This window comes from Sorex fumeus, unplaced genomic scaffold (genome assembly GCF_029834395.1).
Source record: "Sorex fumeus unplaced genomic scaffold, SorFum_2.1 ptg000063l, whole genome shotgun sequence".
NCBI classification, from domain to species: Eukaryota; Metazoa; Chordata; class Mammalia; order Eulipotyphla; family Soricidae; genus Sorex; species Sorex fumeus.
The window spans coordinates 491,666-515,031 of record NW_026606120.1 but is presented as its reverse complement, the minus strand read 5'-3'; the positions used below and the strand labels follow the sequence as shown (position 1 = coordinate 515,031).

The 23,366-nt window shown below is 42.8% G+C and overlaps 2 protein-coding genes across 5 annotated transcripts in view; one reads left to right on the top strand and one right to left on the bottom strand.

Moving 5' to 3' along the window:
• LOC130035302 (HLA class II histocompatibility antigen, DQ alpha 1 chain-like) overlaps nt 1-14,400 on the top strand; it is a 76,892-nt gene extending 62,492 nt beyond the window's left edge. Inside the window, exon 5 of the mRNA XM_056126915.1 lies at nt 14,354-14,400. The gene's annotated coding sequence lies outside the window, so the exon portion shown is untranslated. The remainder of the gene's footprint in view (nt 1-14,353) is intronic.
• The window catches only part of LOC130035299 (rano class II histocompatibility antigen, A beta chain-like), a 375,487-nt gene that overhangs the window by 30,784 nt on the left and 321,337 nt on the right, over nt 1-23,366 (bottom strand). The gene's annotated exons all lie outside the window — the stretch shown is intronic.

The following is a 23,366-nucleotide window of genomic DNA, read 5'->3' as shown; positions in this document are numbered from 1 at the left end:
GATCTCTGCGGCTTCTTTGTGGGTACAAAAGTGCTCTTACTCTTTGCTCATTGTTTCTTTTGCCTAACACAATATTAATTCTGGCATACATGCATACATATATATATTTAATAAATATTATGATCTTTTCCTGCAAACCTCTAGACTCTTTACAGCATTCCTCACAGAAAGTTTTGTATAATAATACCGAATCACCAGAAAAATTTTAAAAAGATATTTATACTATGCATATTTTTACATTATTATGAATCATAATAGTTTATGTTCCATTGTGAGTGTATACAATAGAATTAGCACACTTGTGGTTTTGCCCTTAATAGAGATTGTGAACATTCTTTATCGTTGGCTTATATTTTTTTAATGTAGGAGCACTGCTATTTATTTAGGCATTTATTAAGCTGATTGAATTGGGCATGAACTCCACATTGTTTTTTTAATTCATAATGTTAATTTTATTATTATTATTTAATTACCGTGAGATACAGTTACAAAGCTTTCCTGTCTGAGTTTCACTCGTACAAAAATCGATCATCCAACCCTCCATCAGTGCACATCCTCCACCATCAAGAATCCCAGTTCCCCCCCAATCCAACCCCTCCCGCTGCCTCTAAGGTAGACAATATCTCGTGTCATCTCTTTTGTATTGCTTGTTATCAATAGCATAAGATGTCACGTGGACTCCAAAATTCCAAATAATTAGGTTCTGTAAAAATCTCTGCAGTGTGCTGCTCTTTTCAGAGATTCTTTTATGTGTCTCTGGATCATGGCCATTAAAAAGCTTAAGTAGCCAGAGGCAGTTTGTGGGCATGACTTCCAGGATCTCATGGGGATGGGGGGATGAGAAGGACCATCCCATACCCTATCCCTTGAGGTCTGGAGTTTGTGGATTATTGGATTCTGGAAGTTGGCAACCATCAGGGTTCTTAGGAAGCAGGTATAAGGATGACGCCTGCCCCCATCTGAGGCACTCCAGTGAACTCAGCCTGGATTAAAGTTTAGAAGCATCTCTACAGTGAGCTGCTCTGTTCGGAGATTCTTCTTGTGTGTCTCTGCATTATGGTTCTTGTTTCCATCTTTTCCAGAGAAATAAACTCTTGGCATACTTCCTGAAGGGCATGCCCACTCACCTGCAGCACACTGCATTGCTGGCCCTAACTGAGGTTTTTAATCTCTTTCGAGATTTTTGGATCTCTGAAATAAGGCCAATAAATAAAATTGTATAGCTGAGCTGGAGGTGGTTTGTGGGTGTGGCTCCCACATACCTAACATTTAGCCATTTAATTTCTTGGGAAATTTGGTCCATAGTTGTTGAGGTCTGGACAAAGGCACAGTGGCAATTATGGGATATCAGGAAGTCTGAAGGCACCATCAGACTGCTGAATGCATTTGCCCCCAGGTACAGGTTCACCTGCTGGCAGCACCATACCCCTACACAATGCATACAAAATGTACACTCCTGCTCAGATCTACTGCAATGTATCTGCAGCTTATTCACATAGGTGGCATAATATGGTGGCGTGATGGGCTGAAAATTTTAAAATGCATTTCATCATGCTCAGAGATTTTGACATATTCAAACACTCTGAAGCTAATAAAAAGTTTATAGCTTCATCAGAAACAAAATTAATGTTTTGTGCTGAGATCACTGATAAACACAACTAAATCTAATATTTGTAGGCCACACCTGACTGTACCAAGCAGAGCTCAGGGCTGGTTTCTGATTGTGAGTTAAAGGATCACTCCAGGCAGGGTTCAGCATGTCTGGGATCAAACTCAGGTCAACAGCATGCAAGGCAAGTGCCATACCTTTTGTACTATTTTTCTGCCGCTACAGATACTTTAATGTTTAATCTAACTTGAATCCTTATACCTATATGGTTAGGAAGTATGACTTTTAATACTACTATGGAGGAAGAAGCCCTTAAGATAACCACAGATAAGCAATCAAAAATCATAATGGACTCTCATCACTGCTGACTTTGATATTTATATCTTCTGCTATCACCATGCCTGCCCTCTTCCACAGAATCTTTGTGATTCTCAAGAATAGCAGTTTACATAGAATGTATCATATTTTGGTATACAGTAAGCTGTTTTATGGATTCAAATATAAAAAACACATGGTATTTGTCCCCTATTTTTTGCATATATTAATGGTGGAAAGAATATGCTGCAAGAACCACTAGGACGGTACAGCCCGCCCCCAAGGGCCTGGGTTCCTCTCTGGGCACGCGCAGCTAGAAACAGCCCCTAGACAGCCGGTTTTCAACCCCTGATCCGCGTGGGACGGGCACAGAGGCCCAGCTCTGGACAACAAAGCTGAACGGCTCCAATTCCAACAGGTACAGCCCGCCCCCAAGGGCCTGGGTTCCTCTCTGGGCACGCGCAGCTAGAAACAGCCCCTAGACAGCCGGTTTTCAACCCCTGATCCGCGTGGGACGGGCACAGAGGCCCAGCTCTGGACAACAAAGCTGAACGGCTCCAATTCCAACAGGTACAGCCCGCCCCCAAGGGCCTGGGTTCCTCTCTAGGCACGCGCAGCTAGAAACAGCCCCTAGACAGCCGGTTTTCAACCCCTGATCCGCGTGGGACGGGCACAGAGGCCCAGCTCTGGGCAACAAAGCTGAACGGCTCCAATTCCAAACAGGAGACATTCCCAACTCCTCGCCCAGCGCCAGGGACTCTTTCCGGAGCCGCGGCCGCTAATGCGGCCGCGAAATATTTTCCTACTACATATGCCATAGGAACCATAAGCGAACTTCTTAGATGGAAACTTCTCTATTTTAGCTCAGCCACTAGAAACACAGTTGCCAATAACTCATAAGCCTATCTTAACTCACACTGCATATCAAGCAGAATAGTAACACTGAACGTGACGGACTAAACCACACCTCTCACAATGGGAAAGCAACGCAAAAGCCCACCAAACATTCACATTGAAGAGTCTAGCCCAGATGACACCAACAGTACTGTAGTGTTAGACAACCTCTCTGACAAGGAATTCAGAAGGGAGCTACTTAGGATGCTTAGGGAATTAAAAGAAACAACGGAAACCAATGCCAATAGAAGACAAGAGGATCTGAAGGCAGAAATGAGGAAAATGCAATCAGAAATGTCAGACCTGAAAAATCTCGTAGGCGAATTGAAAAGCTCAGTGGAAGGCCTCAGCAGCAGAGTAAGAGCAGCTGAGAACAGAATCAGTGAGCTCGAAGATGAAGTTCAGAGACTCTCCAGAAAAGAGCAGAAAATGGAAAAGAGACTCACAATTCGGGAACAGATGGCAAGAGAAGATCGTGATGAAGCCAAGAGGGGTAACATAAGAATTATTGGAGTCCCAGAGGGACAGGAAGAAAACCTCGATGAAGAAGAAACTGTCAAAGACATCATTGCTACAACATTTCCAGAGCTGAAGAAAACTTGTGACCACATTCAGGAGGCCCGAAGGGTACCAGCTAGAAGAAATCCGAATAAAAATACCCCAAGACACATTCTGATCAAAATGACCAAAACCTTAGACAGAGACAAAATTCTGAAAGCAGCAAGATCGAAGAAAGAAATCTCTTACAAAGGAGCATCCTTAAAATTCACAGCTGATTTTTCTTATGAAACCCTCATGGCCCGAAAACAGTGGTGGGACATAGTAAAAAAACTCAATGAAATAAATGCCTCCCCCAAAATACTTTTCCCAGCAAGACTCTCATTCATAATAGAAGGAACAACACACAGTTTCACAGACAAACAACAGCTCAGGAACTTCATAGACTCAAAACCATGGTTACAAGAACAACTAAATGGGCTACTTTAAGGCAAGAAAGGCCCCTCAAATACACCAAATTTTAACATAACAATGGGACAAAATCCCATAACAATAATCTCTCTCAATGTCAATGGGCTAAACGCACCAATTAAAAGACATAGAGTGGCTGGAGCGATAGCACAGCGGGTAGGGTGTTCGCCTTACAAGCGGCCAACATGGCCGACCCGAGTTCGATTCCTCCGCCCCTCTCGGAGAGCCCGGCAAGCTACCGAGAGTATTCGATATGCCAGACACAGTAACAACAAAGTCTCCAATGGAGACGTTACTGGGCCCGCTCGAGCAAATCGACGATCAACGGGAGGGCCTTTACTTTACTTTTTACTAGAGTGGCAGGATGGATTAGAAAATTGAACCCAACATTCTGCTGCCTGCAAGAAACGCATCTCAATAGTCAAAGCAAACACAGACTCAGAGTCAAAGGCTGGAAAACAATCCTACAGGCAAACAGCTCCCATAAAAAAGCTGGGGTAGCCATCCTTATATCAGACCACATCGATTTCAGAGTGAGGAAGGTCATAAGAGACAGTGAAGGCCATTTCTTATTGATCAGAGGATCTGTACAACAGGAAGAACTTACAATAATAAATGTATATGCACCTAATGAGAGACCAGCCAAGTACTTAAAACAACTACTCATAGATTTGGAAAAAGACATCAATAGCAACACAATACTAGTGGGAGACTTCAACACTGCTTTGTCACCTCTTGATAGATCAACCAGACTCAAGCTTAGCAAGGACATACTTCATTTGAGGGAAACAATGGAAGAAAGGGACTTAGTAGATATATACAGGACACTTCATCCACAAAAAGCTGAATACACATTCTTCTCAAGCATACATGGAACATTCTCCAAGGTAGACCACATGCTGAGCCACAAAACATGCCTCCATAAAATTAAGAAGGTAGAGATTGTATCGACAATCTTCTCAGACCATAATGCGCTGAAATTAGAAGTAAATCACACACAAAAACAGAAAACTAAATCAAACACCTGGAAATTAAACAGTGCACTATTGAACAACGAGTGGATTAGACAGGAAATCAAAGAGGAAATCAAAAGATTCCTAGAAACGAATGAAAATGAGAACACGAGTTACCAAAACTTATGGGACACAGCAAAGGCTGTGTTAAGAGGAAAGTTTATAGCTCTACAAGCATTCCTCAGGAAGGAGGAGCGAGCACACATAAGTAACCTAACCTCACAGCTTAAGAGCTTGGAGAAGGACCAAAAAAAGGAGCACAACCCGAACAGGAGAAAGGAAATAATAAAACTCAGAGCAGAGATTAACGAGATGGAAACCCAAAAAACAATCCGAAAGATCAATGAAACCAAGAGCTGGTTCTTCGAGAAAATTAACAAGATCGATAAGCCTCTAGCAAAACTCACAAAGAAAGGGAGAGAGAAAACCCTAATAAACCGAATCAGAAATGAAAAGGGGGTCATTACAACAGAAACCACAGAAATTCAGAGGATCCTCAGGGAGTACTTTGAGAAGCTTTATGCCACGGAACATCAAAACCTCGAGGAAATGGATAAATTCCTAGACTCCTACAGACTCCCAAGGCTGAACCAAGAAGACCTGGAATACCTGAACAGACCTATCACCATCAAGGAAATTGAAATGGTAATAAAAAGTCTCCCCAAGCACAAAAGTCCTGGCCCGGATGGATTCACTAGTGAATTCTTCCAAATCTTTAAAGAGGACTTACTCCCAATGCTCTTTAAGCTTTTCCACGAAATTGAAATATCAAAAACACTTCCAAACAGTTTCTACGAAGCAAATATCACACTGATACCAAAAGCAGACAGAGATACCACAAAGAAAGAGAATTACAGGCCGATATCCCTGATGAACACAGATGCAAAGATCCTCAACAAACTACTAGCAAATAGAATCCAACTACTCATTAAAAAGATCATACACCATGACCAAGTAGGATTCATCCCAGGGATGCAAGGATGGTTTAACATTCGGAAATCAATCAACATAATCCACCATATCAACAAAAGAAAAGATAAAAAGCATATGATCATATCAATAGATGCAGAGAAAGCATTTGATAAGATCCAGCACCCCTTTATGATGAAAACCCTAGCCAAAATGGGTATAGAGGGGACCTTCCTCAACATAATTAAAGCCATCTACCACAAGCCTACAGCAAGCATCATCCTCAATGGGGAAAAACTGAGAGCCTTCCCTCTAAGATCAGGGACGAGACAGGGATGCCCACTCTCTCCACTGCTGTTCAATATAGTACTGGAAGTACTTGCAATAGCGATTAGGCAGGAAAAAGATATTAAGGGCATTCAGGTAGGAAAGGAAGAAATCAAGCTCTCACTATTCGCAGATGATATGATACTCTACTTAGAGAACCCAATAACTTCCACCAAAAAACTCCTAGAAACAATAGACTCGTATAGTAAAGTTGCAGGTTATAAAATCAATACCCAAAAGTCCATGGCTTTCCTATACGCAAACAGTGAGAGAGAAGAAAGCAACATGAAAAAAACAATCCCATTCACAATTGTGCCCCAGAAAATCAAGTACCTAGGAATCAGCTTAACTAAGGAAGTAAAGGACCTGTACAAAGAAAACTACAAAACGCTACTTCAGGAAATAAAAGAGGACATGAGGAAATGGAAAGATATCCCCTGCTCATGGGTCGGGAGACTTAACATTGTCAAAATGGCAATACTACCGAAAGCATTGTATAAATTCAATGCAATGCCTATTAGGATACCCATGACATTCTTCAAAGAAATGGAGCAAACACTCTTGAAATTTATATGGAACAATAAGCCCCCACGAATAGCTAAAGCAATTCTTGGGAAAAAGAAAATGGGAGGAATCAACCTCCCGAACTTCAAACTGTACTACAAAGCAGTAATAATTAAAACAGCATGGTACTGGAACAAAGGCAGAACTGCAGACCAATGGAACAGGGTTGAATACACTGACATCTCTCCTCAATCATATGCTCATCTAATCTTTGATAAAGGTGCAAGTAATGTGAAGTGGAGTAAGGAAAGCCTCTTTAATAAATTGTGTTGGCATCACTGGACGGCTACATGCAAAAAAATAGGCTCAGAACTCTGCCTAACACCATGTACAAAAGTAAGATCAAAATGGATTAAAGACCTCAACATCAGACCAGAAACCATAAGGTACATTGAAGACAAAGTTGGCAAAACCCTCCATGACATTGAAGCTAATGGTATCTTCAAAGATGCCACGCCACTGGCCAAGCAAGTGAAAACAGAGATAGATAAATGGGACTATCTTAAACTAAGAAGCTTCTGCACCTCCAAAGAAACAGTGACCAAAATACAAAGACAGTCTACAGAATGGGAAAGGATATTCACCGAATACACATCTGACAAGGGGTTGATATCCAGGATATACAAAATACTGGTTAAACTCCACAAGAAGAAAACATCCAACCCCATCCAAAAATGGGGCAATGAAATGAACAGAAACTTTCTCAAAGAAGAAATCCGAATGGCAAAAAAGCACATGAGAAAATGCTCTACATCATTAATCATCAGGGAGATGCAGATCAAAACCACAATGAGATACTATCTCACACCTCAGAGACTGGCCCACATTCAAAAGAACAAAAGCAACCGATGCTGGCGTGGATGTGGCGAGAAAGGGACACTCCTTCACTGTTGGTGGGAATGTCCACTGGTTCAGCCCTTCTGGAAAACAGTATGGACGATTCTCAAAAAATTAGAAATTGAGCTCCCATTTGACCCAGCAATACCACTCCTGGGAATATATCCCAGAGAGGCAAAAATGTATAGTCGAAGTGACATCTGCACTTGTTTGTTCATTGCAGCACTCTTTACAATAGCCAGAAACTGGAAGAAACCTGAATGCCCAAGAACAGATGACTGGTTAAAGAAACTTTGGTACATCTACACAATGGAGTACTATGTAGCTCTTAGAAAAGATGAAGTCATGAAATTTACATACAAGTGGTACAATATGGAAAGTATCATGCTAAGCGAAATGAGTCAGAAAGAGAGGGATAGACATAGAAAGATTGCATTCATCTGGGGGATATAAAGTAACAAAATATGAGATTAATACCCAAGAATAGCTGAGATCAGCACCAGGAGGATTACTCCATAACTTAGAGGCCAGCCGGGTACCCTAGAGGAAAGGGCTATTCAGATAGAGAAGGGAGCACCAAATAAAGGATGTTTGGAGGATCCTCCCAGGAGGGGAGATGCATGTCGAAAGTAGACTATGGACTGAACATGTTTGCCACTCAATGCCTCTTTTGCAGACCACAACACCCAAAAGGAGAGAGAGAACACAGGGGATTGCCCTGCCACAGAGACAGGGGGGATGGGGGGATGGGGGTGGGAGGGATATTATCCATGGTGGTGGAAAATGGGCACTGGTGGAGGGATGGGTATCTGATCATTGTATAATTGAAACCAAAGCACAAAAAATTGTAAATCTACAACTTTTAGAAAAATAAAATAAAATAAAGGGAAAAAAAAAAAGAACCACTAGGACATTGCCCACACTGAACATTACAAAACAGTGATTGAGACTAGCACAAAATGTCAAATCTGTTCCAATTAATTGAGTACTGTGATGTAACTAACTAGTTCAAAGATTGGAACAGGTATAAGATGAAAAGAATTATTGTATATATCCATATTTTTAAAATTGTGTCAAGAAGAAGACCCGAACCAGTGATTTGAAGAGTACTGACGGCAGGTTCTTCAGGTGTTTAGGTCTGACCTTGTCTGGGCCGGGTGCTGTTTGTTTCTTTACTGACGAAATGGCGTGTTGGATTTCGGAAGGGAGAACATTGGGAACGACATATCCATCCTGTGGAATTTGGTATGTGGGCAGATGGACATGGCTATCGAAGAGATTTGAGTAGAAGTCATGAAAAAGTCTTCTCCAATGCCCTTCTGGAAGATGTGATAGATACATCAGGACGTCGGAGGGCAGTCATCTTGGTCTTGTAGTTGGTGAAGGACAGGCGGGCATCACGAATACTTTTCCCGGCTTCTACCGCATCTACCAGCACTTCTGCTCTTCTCTCTTTGAGGTCTTCCTTGATCACATCTCTGCACTACTTTGGGAGCTCAGACGTTCGCTTTCAGTTGCCTGAGGCATGTGCCAAACCACGTTGGCGAATAAGCTCAAGAGTTTTCAAAGACAGGTTTTTTTGTGGCTATCTCTCTCCTGGTGTTCCTCGCACAATCATGGAGGTGCTGAACCAGTCAATCATATTCCTCTTAAATGTTGTCAACAATGGTATCATCCCATGTTGCCGCAGTAGTGCCAAAGAGCTCCATTTGTCCCTGTTGCGTGCTAGTGTAGCCCAATGGTGTCTGTTCGTTCTAGGAACACAAAGAGCCTCAAACTGATCGTCATGATCTTGATGAAGAAGTCTCACCATCTTGTAGGTGGGAGGCCACTCGGTCTTTTGACATCCTGTGGAATCCAGTCGGTAATGGCTCTAGTCCAGCAGTCGTCTCTAAATCTCATTATGTGACCAGCCCATCTGATTTTTGACGACTTGGCAAATGAGACAGCGTCCCTGATTCTTCGATGGAGGTCGGAACTCCAAATTCTTTCTCTCATTTGAGTGAAACGCGATACTCCAAGCATAGCTCTTTCAATTCCTCTTTGGGAGACCAGAATAGCATTCTCATCCTGTTTGTGTAGGGCCCAGGTCTCTGAGGCATATGTTAATGCAGGAAGAACAGTGGAATCAAAGAGATGTGCCCGGAGCCGGAGGTTCTTCATCCTCTTAGCTATTTCTTCAGTGCTCTTGAAGACGTTCCAAGCCCTCTCTTCCTCCTGCGCAGCTCGGGTGCCAGGTTATTTGTCATGTTGACTTCTCGACCTAGGTACACATAGCTGTTGCATTCGGAGATGGTCGTTCCGTTGAGAGCGAATGGGGCGTCAGGAACGAGGCTGTTTCTCATAAACATTGTCTTTGTAAGATTCACTGAAGTCCTATCCACACTCACGGTCGAAGTCGGCCAGCATTTGTGCCACTTGGCTAATGTTTGGTCTTATTAGAACAATGTCATCAGCAAAGCGGAGGAGGTGTAGTTGCTGACCATCTATCTTCACTCCCATTCCGTCCCATTCCAGTCGTCGCATGATGTTCTCGAGGGTGGCACTGAAGAGTTTCGGTGAAATGGTATCACCCTGCTGAACCCCTCTCTTGACATCAATGATCACTTCTTTGTAGAATGGTGAGATCCTGGTAGTGAATCCGCAATACAGCTCACGGAGGATCTTGATGTATTGGGCTTGAATGCCCTGATTGGCTAGGGCTTCAATGACCGCTTCCGTCTCAACAGAATCAAAGGCCTTCTTTAAATCAATGAACGTTAGACAGAGCGGCATCTTGAACTCCCGAGAAACCTCAGTGAGCTTGGTTATCGTGTGCATATGGTTCATTTTGCTGAATCCTTTGCGGAACCCAGCTTGCTAGCATGGTTGTTCTTCATCTAGTGTTCTGCCAATCCTATTCAGGATGACTCGAGTGAACAGCTTGTAGATGACAGACAATAGGCAGATCAGGCGATAGTTGCCAATGTACTAGATGTCTCCCTTCTTGTACAGTAGAACACTCCTGCTGGTTTTCCATTGGGACGGAACCTTGCATTCAGACAGGTAGTGTGTGAAGAGCCGAGTCAGTGTATTGATGAGTACTGATGACAGGTTCTTCAGGTGTTCAGGTCTAAACTTGTCTAGGCCAGGTGCTGTTCATTTCTTTACCAACGAAATGGCGTGTCGAATTTCAAAAAGGAGAACGATGGGAACAATATATTTAGTGCTGAACCAGTCAATCGTATTCCTCGTCAATGTTGTCAATGACAGCATCTTCCCATGTTGCAGCAATAGTGCCAAATAGCTCCCAGTTGGTGGTCGTTCTGGGAGTTCTCTTTCTAAACTTTGCAGCCCTTTCTCCCCGCTCTGTGAAGTAGAATTTTGCACGAAGGTGGTCCGATCCCGTTTGGAATTTTGGGACAACAGCAACATCGGTCAGGCAAAACCATCAATTGAATATGATGTGGTCAATTTCATTGTGGAACTGTCCACCAGGAGACTACCATGTCCAACGTTTAGATTCGGCCTCCTGGAAGTGTGAGTTACCTTGGATAGTTTTGGTCAACATGATGAACTCAGACAGTCTCTCACCCTATTTGTTCCATTCTAGGCCTTGGGTCCTGATGTGGAGTTCTTTGACTGATCTTCTTGGTCCTATCTTGGTATTAAAATCAGCGATAGTGAACTTATAGAAGGTGTGGTCTTCTTTATAGAACTTCTCCAGCTCCATGTAGAACTTCTCAATTTCTCCTTCATCATAATTGGATGTTGGCACGTAGATGACGAAGATGGAAACTGCTGGCAGTGAGCCACATCTATTCAAGTGTAATTGTCTGATTCTGGTTTGAATGAATCAATGCTCATGGCCAAGTTCATGTTGACAAGGACACCGACACCTCTGATGCCTCTTTTGTCACATGTTCTGAGGAACAGTTCTTCTCCAGTGTCGAAAACGGCATGGTGTGATTGATGCCTTCTTGTCTCAGTCAGACCAATGATGTCGTACTTTTTCTTTCATGCTTGTACCATCAGGTCCTCGATGGATGCATCTGATGCCAGCATACGTGCATTGAAAGTACAGACAGTCATTTTTGTCTTTCTTCATTTGGGCAGACTTATTCGGCCTTGAGAATTTATCGGTCTTCCTCATCATTCTTAATGCTGCTGTATTGGTGGCTCTTTAAGGGTCAAGGGAATGAGACCCATTGGATTTACTGGTTTTGTCATATCGAATACGCCACAGATAGCTTGCCAGGCTCTGCCATGCAGGACTGTTTCACTTATGGACTCTCCATGAATATAAGTGCAACATCATACAAAGTAGAGTATCAACCTTCTTCTAGAAAAATAAAAGTGGTGACTAATAAAAGTAATCCAAAATCTAATAATGATATCTAATAATGTTTTCATGTTTGAGAAGTAATCAGAGTGTTCCTTTAAGGCTCACCACTGTTATGAAAGCACAGACTAGAGACTGGAGAAATAATACAGATGCCAGGCCAGCTTGCCTTGTTGCTGACCTGTATTCATTCTCTAGGTCACCTAGGAGGGCAAAGCAGGAATAAGCACTGAGCAGCACCAGAACTGGCCTGAGACATAGAGAGAAAGAGAGAGAGACAGAGAGAGTGAGAAACAAAGAAGGAAGGAGGGAAGGAAGAAAGGAAGGAAAGAAGGAAGGAAAGAATGGAGGGAGGGAGTGAGGTAGAAAGGGAGGAAGGAAGAAAGGAAGGAAGGAGGGAGGGAGGGAGGGAAGGAGGAAGGGAGGGAGGGAGGTATGGAGGGAGGAAGTAGGAAGGAAGGGAGGGAGGGAGGGAGGGAGGGAGGGAGGGAGGGAGAGAGGGAAGGAGAGGAAGTAGGAAGGAAGGAAGGAAGGAAGGAAGGAAGGAAGGAAGGAAGGAAGGAAGGAAGGAAGGAAGGGAGGGAGAAAGGACCCTCTAGAAAATAGAAAATGTTGTTTCACAGTCCTAAGGAGAGAGGAATAATCATGTATGTGTTTTTAGTTGATGAAAGAATTAAGAAAGAAAGTTTATAAATCAAAGGGAAGCAAAAGAAAACTCTGGGAAAAAGTTAAAATCATGATAATTTGTCCATTCCACTTTTTCTGAAAAAGAAAAAATAATTCCCAAAGCAATTGTATTGCCATAACTTTATGATATTTCAGGAAACTAATTAGATATGCAAGGGATAACAGTGAAATTGTGCTTCTTAGGACACATCTGATGCAAAGACGAATAGGATTTTAATGGACAACTACTAAGGGTGAGAGTAATTATTGAATCCATTACTTTGATTCCCCCACTGTGGATAACAGGGGAGATAGTGCTGAATTTTACCTATGCAAAGCATCACTTTAACATCGAGGTGAAAAATGACAGTCTCTTTGTCTCTGGGTTTATTTTAATAATTTTTTTCCTATGTCTTCCACTTCATGTTTCCTCCCACATTCATCAGCTGACCATGTTGGTTCCTATGGTGTGCTACTCTATGAGATTTATGTTTCCTCTGGCCAGTTTACATATGAATTTGGTGAAGATAAGGAGGTCTATTTGGAACTGGATAAGAAAGGAACTATCAGGTGGAAATCTAGATTTAGTGAATTTGGAGGTTTTGACCCCCAGTGAGGTCTGGCAAGTACAGCTACAGCAAAGCATAAAATAAACATAAAGTGCATGCAGTGTTCTCTGTTTTCTAATGAGAAGGAGGAAAATAGCTTGTTCACAGTCAGGGAAATGGTGGGTCACTTCTCCAGGACACAATAAGATCCTCATGACAGAACTATTTGAGTCATAAAAATCGTTGTACCTCTCCACAGAGGTGCCTAAAGTGACTGTACTTCCCAAATTTCAGGCGATGCCAGGTGAGGCCAAAATTCTCATCTGTCTTGTGGAAACCATCTTCCCTCCTGTGATCAACATGACATGGTTGTGCAATGGACACTCAGTTAAAGAGGGTGTCGCTAAAACTAGCTTTCATTCTAAAGATGATCACTACTTCCTCAAGTTACTTCACTTTGATCCCTTCTGAGGATGATATTCATGATTGCAGTTGGAACACAAGGGCCTGGACAAGTCGCTTCTGATACACTGGGGTATGCATGAGTTCTACTTATTTTGGCATCTGCTTTTCTCTGATAAATACTGCCTTTACCCTGTATATTTTAAGACTCAAAGGTTACTTTAAATACATCACTTTCCTTAAATACATCAAGAATTTCAAATCATATAATTCTTTCTTCCAAATCCTTGTACTAGAATCAGTCTGTCGGGAATCAGTGACTCCTCCCTCGTCCAATCCCAATAAAGACATAAACTAGCACTTTGAATTCTGACTCCCACAATTTTCTTTTCATAGAACTGGGGATTCCAGTTCCAATGTCAGAGGTGACAGGGAGTGTGATCTGCACCCTGGTGCTAACTCTGGGCCTTGTGTTCATCATGGCATGCACCAGCTTTATTGTCCAAGGTCTGTGCTCAGGTAGTGCCTCTAGACCTTAAGGACCTTTATGAAAAATACACCCTAGAAATGAAGGTAAGAATTCATTTTGTAAGAATTCCTATTTTTAAGATTATTTGGAAGAATTTTGGCCAGGAAGGTAGCTTAAAAGTCTGGAGAGCATTCTTGACATACACAGGACCCCATGTTCTATCACTAGCACTGCATGACTTCTTTATCGACACTGGGTAGAGCTCTAGTATACCCAAATAGTAAACCTTGGGAGGATTCCTCCAAAATATCAGAGATTGGAGTAGGATACAGTACATACACAGAGGAGAAAGTATAGATTGAGGAGGGGGGAAGGGTTTGGACAGAAATGTGGTTTAATAGTAAGATGAGCTTATTGCCTCAATTGTGGAGAGAGGAGAATTAAGAAATGGCTCAAAAGCGACAATGGAACTCCTTAGGATCCAGCAGTCTCATAACTCTCCTATTGCAGTTTCACTGCCCATCTACAAGAACAGAAGAATGGATGATGCTAGATGATCTATCACCATTTTCTTACTCAGAAAATCATCTTCCTTCTTTTTTCATACGTTCCTCCTCTCTTCTCATCTCCTCTGAATCTCCTGTATCTCCCGGAGAAGAGCAAACACCTTATAACTTTTACCAATGTGTTGATGTATCTTAATTTTCAGTTGTTACAGACTACAGAGATCCTTGGGAGAGTCTACCCAGTGTTCTAATCCATTGTGGCTAATACAGTATTTACAAGGAAGCAATACATCAACATTTTAATTGTTTTAATAGAATTTTTTTCTGTCTTTAATCTCAAGAATAAAGGTAAAGTCCCTCCTGTTGATCGTCGATTTGCTCGAGCGGGCCCAGTAATGTCTCCATTGGAGACTTTGTTGTTACTGTGTCTGGCATATTGAATATTCTCGGTAGCTTGCCGGGCTCTCCGAGAGGGGCGGAGGAATCGAACTCGGGTCAGCCATGTTGGCCGCGTGTAAGGCGAACGCCCTACCCGCTGTGCTATCGCTCCAGCGAATAGGATAATGTTCTGTTATGCTATAGTGCAACATAATCTCTCTTTCATATTCATCTTAAGTTTTATGTTTAGTTACAGAGAAAAAATTGAATATAGACAATTTTTTATCATAGCTCAGATTAATTTTTCTCTACCTTGTATTCTCTCTACCTTGGTTACTGCCACATGCCCCTCTTGATTCAGGGATGAGTGAAAGTAATATGTGTATTTTCTTTTTGGTTTAATTTTGCTTCAGCAAAATTTTTTTTAAAAAGCTAAGAAATAATGGGGCTGGAGCTATAGCACAGCGGGTAGGGCGTTTGCCTTGCATGCGGCTGACCCGGGTTCAATTCCCAGCATCCCATATGGTTCCCTGAGCACCGCCAGGAGTGATTCCTGAGTACAGAGCCAGGAGTAATCCCTGAGCATCGCAAGGTATGACCCAAAAAGAAAAAAAAAAGCTAAGAAATAACCTGACACTTAAATTTGACTTTCAAAAGTTATGACATGGCCAGGGATGTATCTTACAGGTAGAGTACTTACCTTGAATATAGATTCTATCTCTGGAACAACAAATAATTAATTTAATATAAGCATAAGAGAAATGAGTTGGGAGAATTTTTCATCTAAAAAAAGTAAAAATGCTGCTTTTTAGGCAATTTTTTGCAAACTTTAAATTCATGATGAATGATATCAGAGATAGAAAAGATAGCAATTCTCTAGTCAAGAGAGAGAAATGGAAATTTCTTGGGAAAGTACTTTTTTTTATATAATTTTATTTATTGAATCACCATGAGAGCAGTTACAAAGCTTTTGGGTCTAAGTCTCAGTAATACAATGAAACACCCGTACCTTCACCAGTGCCCATTCTCCACCACCAAAAATCCCAGTATACCCCCATCCCACACCCTCCCCCTGCCTGTGGGGCAGATGATTTCTACATTACTCTCTCTCTACTTTGATCACATTCACTATTTCGACACCAAACCCACCATTATTTAAGATTTTACCCCAACACTCAGATCTGCTGAAAAGGCAAGAATAGACAATTTGTGTTCTATTGCTGGTTATGAATAACATATGATGTCGTGTGGCTGCAGTAGGGCCATGTGGTTTTGAAATTCTGAAATTTTAACACTTAAATCTGGAGGGATTTCTGCCAAAAGCCACTGGGTTTAGAGATCTGCTCCTGAGTCTCTGGGATCATGGCCATTGAGCAGCTTGATGAGGAGCCAAAGAGGCCATTCGTGGGCGATGACTTGGGGTCTCATTGGGGTGGGGAAGACAGGCCCGGCTCCACCTCCCCCCCATCCCGTAAGACCCAACAAGTTTCGTCACTGCGGGCCCAAGCCTGACTGTCCAATGGTTTCTGGAGGATGACAGCCACCAAGTCGCCAAGAGGGAGCAGGAGGAGGGACAGCACCCATTCCCCCCTGGGGTGGCCAGGCGACAGTAACCTACTGCGGGGTCCGGACACATTTCTGACAAAAGCTGCTGGGTTTCGAGATTTGTTTCTGAGTCTCTGGGATCAAGGCTGTTGAGCAGCTTGATGAGGAGCCAGAGAGGCCGTTTGTGGGCGATGACTTGGGGTCTCGTTAGGGTGGGGAGGACAGGCCCGGCTCCACCTCCCCCCCATCCCATGAGATCTAACAAGTTTCGTTACTGCGGGCCCAAGCCTGACTGTCCAATGGCCTCTGGAGGATGACAGCCACCAAGTCGCCAAGAGGGAGCAGGTGGAGGGACAACACCCTTTCCTCCCTGGGGTGGCCCAGCGACAGTAACGTACTGTGGAGTCCGGGTGCATTTCTGCCAAACGCCACTGAGTTTTGAGATTTGTTTCTGAGTCTCTGGGATCATGGCCGTTAAGCAGCTTGATCAGGAGCCAGAGAGGCCATTTGTGGGCGATGACTTGTGGTCTTGTTGGGTTGGGGAGGACAAGCCCGACTCCACCCTCATCCCGTGAGGCCCTGTGTGTCTCGTTCCTGGGGGCCCAAATGTGACTATCCAGTGGCCTCAGACGGATGGTGGCCACTGGGCCGCCAGGGGGAGTAGGCCAAGGCATGAAACCTATTCCCACCTGGGTTGGCCCAGTACCGGTAGCCTATTGCAGAGACCAGACGCATTTCTACCTAAAGCCACTGGGTTCTGAGATTCGTTTCTGAGTCTCTGGGATCATGTCCATTAAGCAGTTGAATCAGGAACCAAAGAGGCCTTGCCTCCAATTATATAGCTGAGCCGGAGGTGGTTTGTGGGTGTGTTTCCCACATACCTAACTTTTGGCCGTTTACTTTCTTGGTAAACTTTGCCCCAAGTTTTTGGGGTCTGGGCAAAGGCACAGCAGCAATTTTGGAGTATCTGGAAGTCTGAAGGCGCCATGAGGCTGCTGATGCACTCGCCTCACAGGTACAGATTGACCGCCTGGCAGCATCATACCCCTGGGAAAGTACTTTTATGAGACAATAATACCCTTTTCTGATAATACCAATTTTTTTTCTTATTTAGGTTAATAACAATAGTAAGGAATGGAATATTAATCACAGGCATATTTAGAGTCTTTAAGGTGTAGTTTGTCCTCCCAGATGAAGCCTTGATAGACCCATATAGATTCTCTTATGGTATTAAGACATATTTTAATATAGAATGAATAAGGCTGCTGCATATTTCTAGGCAGGTAAATCTAATGAAAACTCACTGAACCCCAAAGTATTCCTGTGTGCCCTAGGGTTGAGAAAAGCACTGAGCTTCTCTAGCCCCTAGTTCTTCCCTTTCTGGATGAGAGAACCTTAGAGAGGCAATGAAATTCAGAGAATGTATTAGAAATTAGGGGTTTGGATCCTCCTCTATATTCACTCTCAATTGGAGATTTGGAGAAGAAGTGTATCAGTAGCATTCTCTGGTTTTCCTGGTCTCTCTGGGACCTCACTCACAAGAGAGTGTGTAATTTCACATGGAGTCATTTTGTTCTGTGAAATTGTTTTAGTACATTGCCCCAGTATTTCTATCATGAAAATACTGTGTCCAGATATTTCAACTTGAACCGTATTACAGAAAAAATATATATTAGTTTGTCTCTGTGCAATACAGCAGTAAGCTTGAAATGGAATTAAATTAAAATATATAACATTTGGTACATCAGATTTTGATGCAAAGAAACCTAAATTAAAATCTGGAACTTGACTTTCTATAGAGATAGCGTTTTAAACTTTTTAACTAAGCAAAGTCTTGAAGTATTTGAAACCAAATAAAGATAGATCTGAGTCATATTTTTCTCATTCATAATGTGGCTGTGATAATACTTTTCTTGTGGAGTTAGTATTCAAAATTATATAGTCTTGGTATATAAGCAATGCCTTATTGTAGGCATACAAATACATAAAATTATGTTTATTTATATACATAATTATATAAAAGAATGTATTTTAGTATGCAAAAAGATTTTTTTGTTTTCAGCCCTTCAATAATTTAGAATTTTCAAACATTAAACTGTTGCTGGTGAATTATTCCCTACGTAATGGAAGAAAATGATCATGTTGTACGTCAAATAAAGGGCTAATGTCAAATATCTATAAAGCACACACACAAATCAACAACACAAACAATCCTATTCATAAATGGCGTTAAGAGATGATCATTTTTGCTATTAGTTTCCAAGAAACTAAAAAAGGCGATGCCGAAACAAAGATGAGCACATTCCATGTCCAGGAATCACCTCCCCAGACTGAACAACAGGACATAGTGAATGAAGGACTATGGGAATGGAGAAACAGGAACAAAGTCCCGAGCTGGTCAGTTTATTTGTCTCTGTCTTCCTTGAAGTTCGATCTCTCCCTTCATGGCACAGTAGTAGTCATAATTTTGGTCATATTCCCAGTCATAAGTTCCATCATCCTGTCTCCTTGTAGTACCAAGGTCCCAGTTTCCCTCCTCATCTTCAACATGTAGTCCTCGACTTTCTAGTCTTCAACATCTAGTCTCCTCTTACCCCTTAGAGCATAGTCATATAGAAATCATGAAGGGTTCTTCAGTGCCACCCTCGAGAACATCATGCGACGACTGGAATGGGAAGGAATGGGAGTGAAGATAGATGGTCGGCAACTACACCACCTCCGCTTTGCTGATGACATTGTTTTAATAACACCAAACATCAGCCAAGCGGCACAAATGCTGGCCGACTTTGACCGTGAGTGTGGAAAGGTAGGACTACAGCTGAATCTCACGAAGACAATGTTTATGAGAAACAGCCTTGTTCCTGACGCCCCATTCGCTCTCAATGGAACGACCATCTCCGAATGCAACAGCTATGTCTACCTAGGTCGAGAGGTCAACATGACAAATGACCTGGCACCCGAGCTGCGCAGGAGGAAGAGAGCGGCTTGGAACGCCTTCAAGAACGTCGAAGAAATAGCTAAGAGGACGAAGAACCTCCGGCTCCGGGCACATCTCTTTGATTCCACTGTTCTTCCTGCATTAACATATGCCTCAGAGACCTGGGCCCTACGCAAACAAGATGAGAACGCCATTCAGGTCTCCCAAAGAAGAATAGAAAGAGCTACGCTTGGAATATCACGTTTCACTCAAATGAGAGAACGAATCCGGAGTTCTGACATCCGTCGACGATCAAGGATCAGGGACGCTGTCTCATATGCCAAGGTGTCGAAAATCAGATGGGCTGGTCACGTAATGAGATTTAAAGACGACCGTTGGACTAGAGCTGTTACTGATTGGATTCCACGGGATGTCAAGAGACCGCGTGGCCGCCCACCTACCAGATGGTCAGACTTCTTTGTCAAGATCATGAACGATCGGTTTGAGGCCCTCCATGTTCCCGGAGCGAAGAGATGCCATTGGGCTACACTAGCACGCGACAGGGACAAATGGAGACGTTACTGGCGCCCGCTCGAGCAAATCGCCGACTAACGGGAAGTTAAGTGATTAAGTGATTAAGTGAAGGGTACGGATACACAAAGGTGAGATTGAACATTATCATAACAACAAAGAAGTGTAAAGCCACTCCTTCAGGAGTTTAACTCAAGGACAAAATTTCATCTAAGGGTTAAGCACTCCAGATTAGGAAATCTGCACAACGGCAGGATTCCATCCAGGGTGTTTTGCATTCTCCTTTCTTCAGCTAGTAATCCATTTACACAATCCTGGTATATTTATTGCTTATAATATTGCTGGTCATTTTATATGAACACAGTAAAAGATACATTAAACTTAAAGATTGGCTTTCTCTGGGGACATCTCGCTATATATTCCAGACCACAGTCATCAAGCCAGGTGAGTCTTTCCTAAAACCAGAAGGGTCCTTATTAAGTTACTTCGTTTTGTGTCATGTCAGGGCTTGTCCATGACTGAGCTCTTAATTTATAGTTAAGTATTATCATGCTTGGTCTGGTCCATTTTGATGCCAGGGTAGCTCACAGCTTGCCCTGGGTCCACCCAGTCCCTCATCAGAACTCTGCTTTTAGAGTACTAGGAACTGAGGGTTAAGTCAAGTGAATATTGATGCCCAGGAGTAAATATTATTTTGGAGTCAATTTTAACTTCCATGTTGCAAAACCTAGTATAAACTTTCTTCCTGTGTCTATACAAAAAGGATATTGTTAAAGAAGCCATGCGAATGACATAGAGGAAAGAGAAAAGCAATGCAAGATTATTAATGCTTGATAGAATTGGGTGTGCCTCAGTTGTATTGTTGTGGAACTGGTTAAATAAACCTGAAGATTCCTGCTGGAGGAGGTAGGACAACACAGTGTTATCCAACATCTTCCAAAGAAGACATACAGATGACCAATAGGCATTTGAAAAAGTGTTCTTCATCATTCATGATTAGGGAAATTTAGATCAAAACATCATTGAGATATCATCTCACAAGCATACTTGTGAGGATGGCACATATCAAAAAATCTGGAAATAGTATTGATGGTCATGTGATGGGAAAGACCAATGATCCACTGTTGGTCTGGTTCAACCTATATAGAAAGCAATAACTAGATATCTCCAAAATATCAGAATAGAACTTCCATACCACTCAGTGATACCACTTCTTATAATTTGTTCCCAAAACAAAAACATTAATTCAAAAAGGATATATACACACTTTCATGCATGAGGCCCATCCGGACGTGTGGAGAGTGGTCCCAGCATGGCTGTGGCTGGCTCCGGAGGTCCTCAGCTGCTGGGGCTCTGCTCAGGGCAGGGGGCGGGGAGAAACTCAACCCTCCCCCCTCCAAGGGGCCCCAGTGAGGACAGCCAGGCATGGGGGCAGGAGACTCTGCATGGTTCTCCAGGAGCTGGGTTTTATAGTCTCTGCATCTTGGCCGTTGATGGGACCAACTTGGCGCTGGTGGCAGCTGGTGGGTGTGATGCCTACCTACTGGAAGATGGGGGGTCTGTGTGGAGAAGTCCCAGTTCCAATCCGAGTAGGCCTGGAGACCTCAGCCCAGGGACCCACATGCCTGGGTTCCTCTGCCAGTTCTTTCATGCATGAGGCCCGTCCGGACGTGTGGAGAGTGGTCCCAGTATGGCTGTGGCTGGCTCCGGAGGTCCTCAGCTGCTGGGGCTCTGCTCTGGGCAGGGAGCGTGGGAGAGAAACTCAACCCCTCTCTGAGCGGGATGGAGCGATGCACAGCGGGTAGGGCGTTTGCCTTGCATGCAGCCGACTCGGGTTCCATTCCTCCACCCCTCTCGGAGAGCCCGGCAAGCTACTGAGAGTATCTCACCCGCATGGCAAAGCCTGGCAAGCTACCTGTGACATATTCGCCAAACACAGTGTAGATAAGGAGAGGAGAAAAGCAGTATTTCACTCTTACATATAAAATCATAGATTTCTGAGGAATCTGACCTTACAAATTAACAGAGTCTGATTAAGGGGAAAGCTGATTAACTGGGTGGGGAGGAAAGCATAGGGAAGACTGTTTACAGATAAACACAATGGCATGGAAGTGTCTCAGGAGCACTGTGATGGGTGTAACCAGATAAACCTAAGCTCCTTGTGGAAGAAGGACAAAGCAATGTCATCCTACATCAAACAAATAGTGAAATCAAACAATTTATTTAAATATCACAGCAAAGAAAACAGCAATATGTGTTGAAGAGAATATCGAGGCTTCTCCAGAATGAAACCAGAGTACACATTTTAGTTGGTGATGTGGGTCACCCACCCCTAACGCTGGCAAAGTGACCATTGGTCTTTGCAGAGTTTGTTCTGTTGCCTGTGGAGGTTCCCTGGGTGACTTTTGTGGAATAAGAAGGAAAGAGACAGCAAGCTTGAGAAGGAAATTCATCTCTTTTTCTCTATCCACACCTGTCACCCAGGGAGGCACCTAGGAGATTTAGAAACGATGAAAGTCTGTGCTGAGGAATTGCACAGCATATGTTCACATCCCACCAGCATTATGAGGCAGCTGTCAAACTGAGCCTGATGACCGCTTGTTCAGGGTAGCATAGAAGATGATTCCTGCCACCCGATTTCTCAGGACCTGGGTCAAGGAATTGCTATTTTCAGGAAAGGAAAATCAATCTTAGTCTCGGCATAGATACACAGATGGGGGCAGAGAAAGGTTATTCATCCAAGGTTTCCAGGTTCCACAAATTTGTAAATAATGGGAATATTGAATACTAAAGAGACTCAGAGTTGGAAAAATTAAAATGATTATTGAAAAGAAAGAAACTCACCAGACTAGCTCTGAAGAGCATGAAGGGTGTCATCAATTAAATTCAGTCAAGTGCAAGGGAATAAAATGAAAGCCATTAGGCTGCTTCTACTCTAATTAAAACAGTATGATATTGAAATAGAAACAGATCCACAGAACAATGGAACAGAGTTGCATATTCTGTCACATACTTTCAAATATATGAGCGCTTAGTCTTTGATAAAAAAAAAAAAGCAAGAAATATTAAGTGGAGCAAGGAAAGCCTCTTAAATAAATGGTGCTGGGGAAACTGGACAATTACTTCCAGAAAAATGAACTCAGACCTCTATCTAACACCAGGTCAGATCAAAAAGATTAAAGGCCTCTGTGGTTGGAGTGATAGCACAGTGGATAGGGCATTTGCCTTGCACATGACAAAACTGGGTTTGATTCCCAGCATCCTATATGGTCCCCTGAGCTCGACAAGGAGTAATTCCTAAGTGCATGAGTCAGGAGTAACCCTTGTACATTGCCAGGTGTGACCCAAAAACCAAAAAGGAAAAAAAAAAAAAGAACTCAATAGAGGAATCCATAGCGTATATAGAAGAAAACATCGGTAAAACTCTCCATGACTTTGAAACCTAAGGTATATTCAAAGCTGAAACACCACAGAGCAGCCAAGTAGAAGCAAAGATAAACAAATGGGACTATCTTAAACTAAGAAGTTTCTGCAGCTCAAAAAAAAAAAACAGTGACAAAATACAAAGAGATTCCACAAAATGGGAAAATTTATTTACCCAATACCCATCAGATAAGAATGGATATTGGGACTTCCATCAACTTTT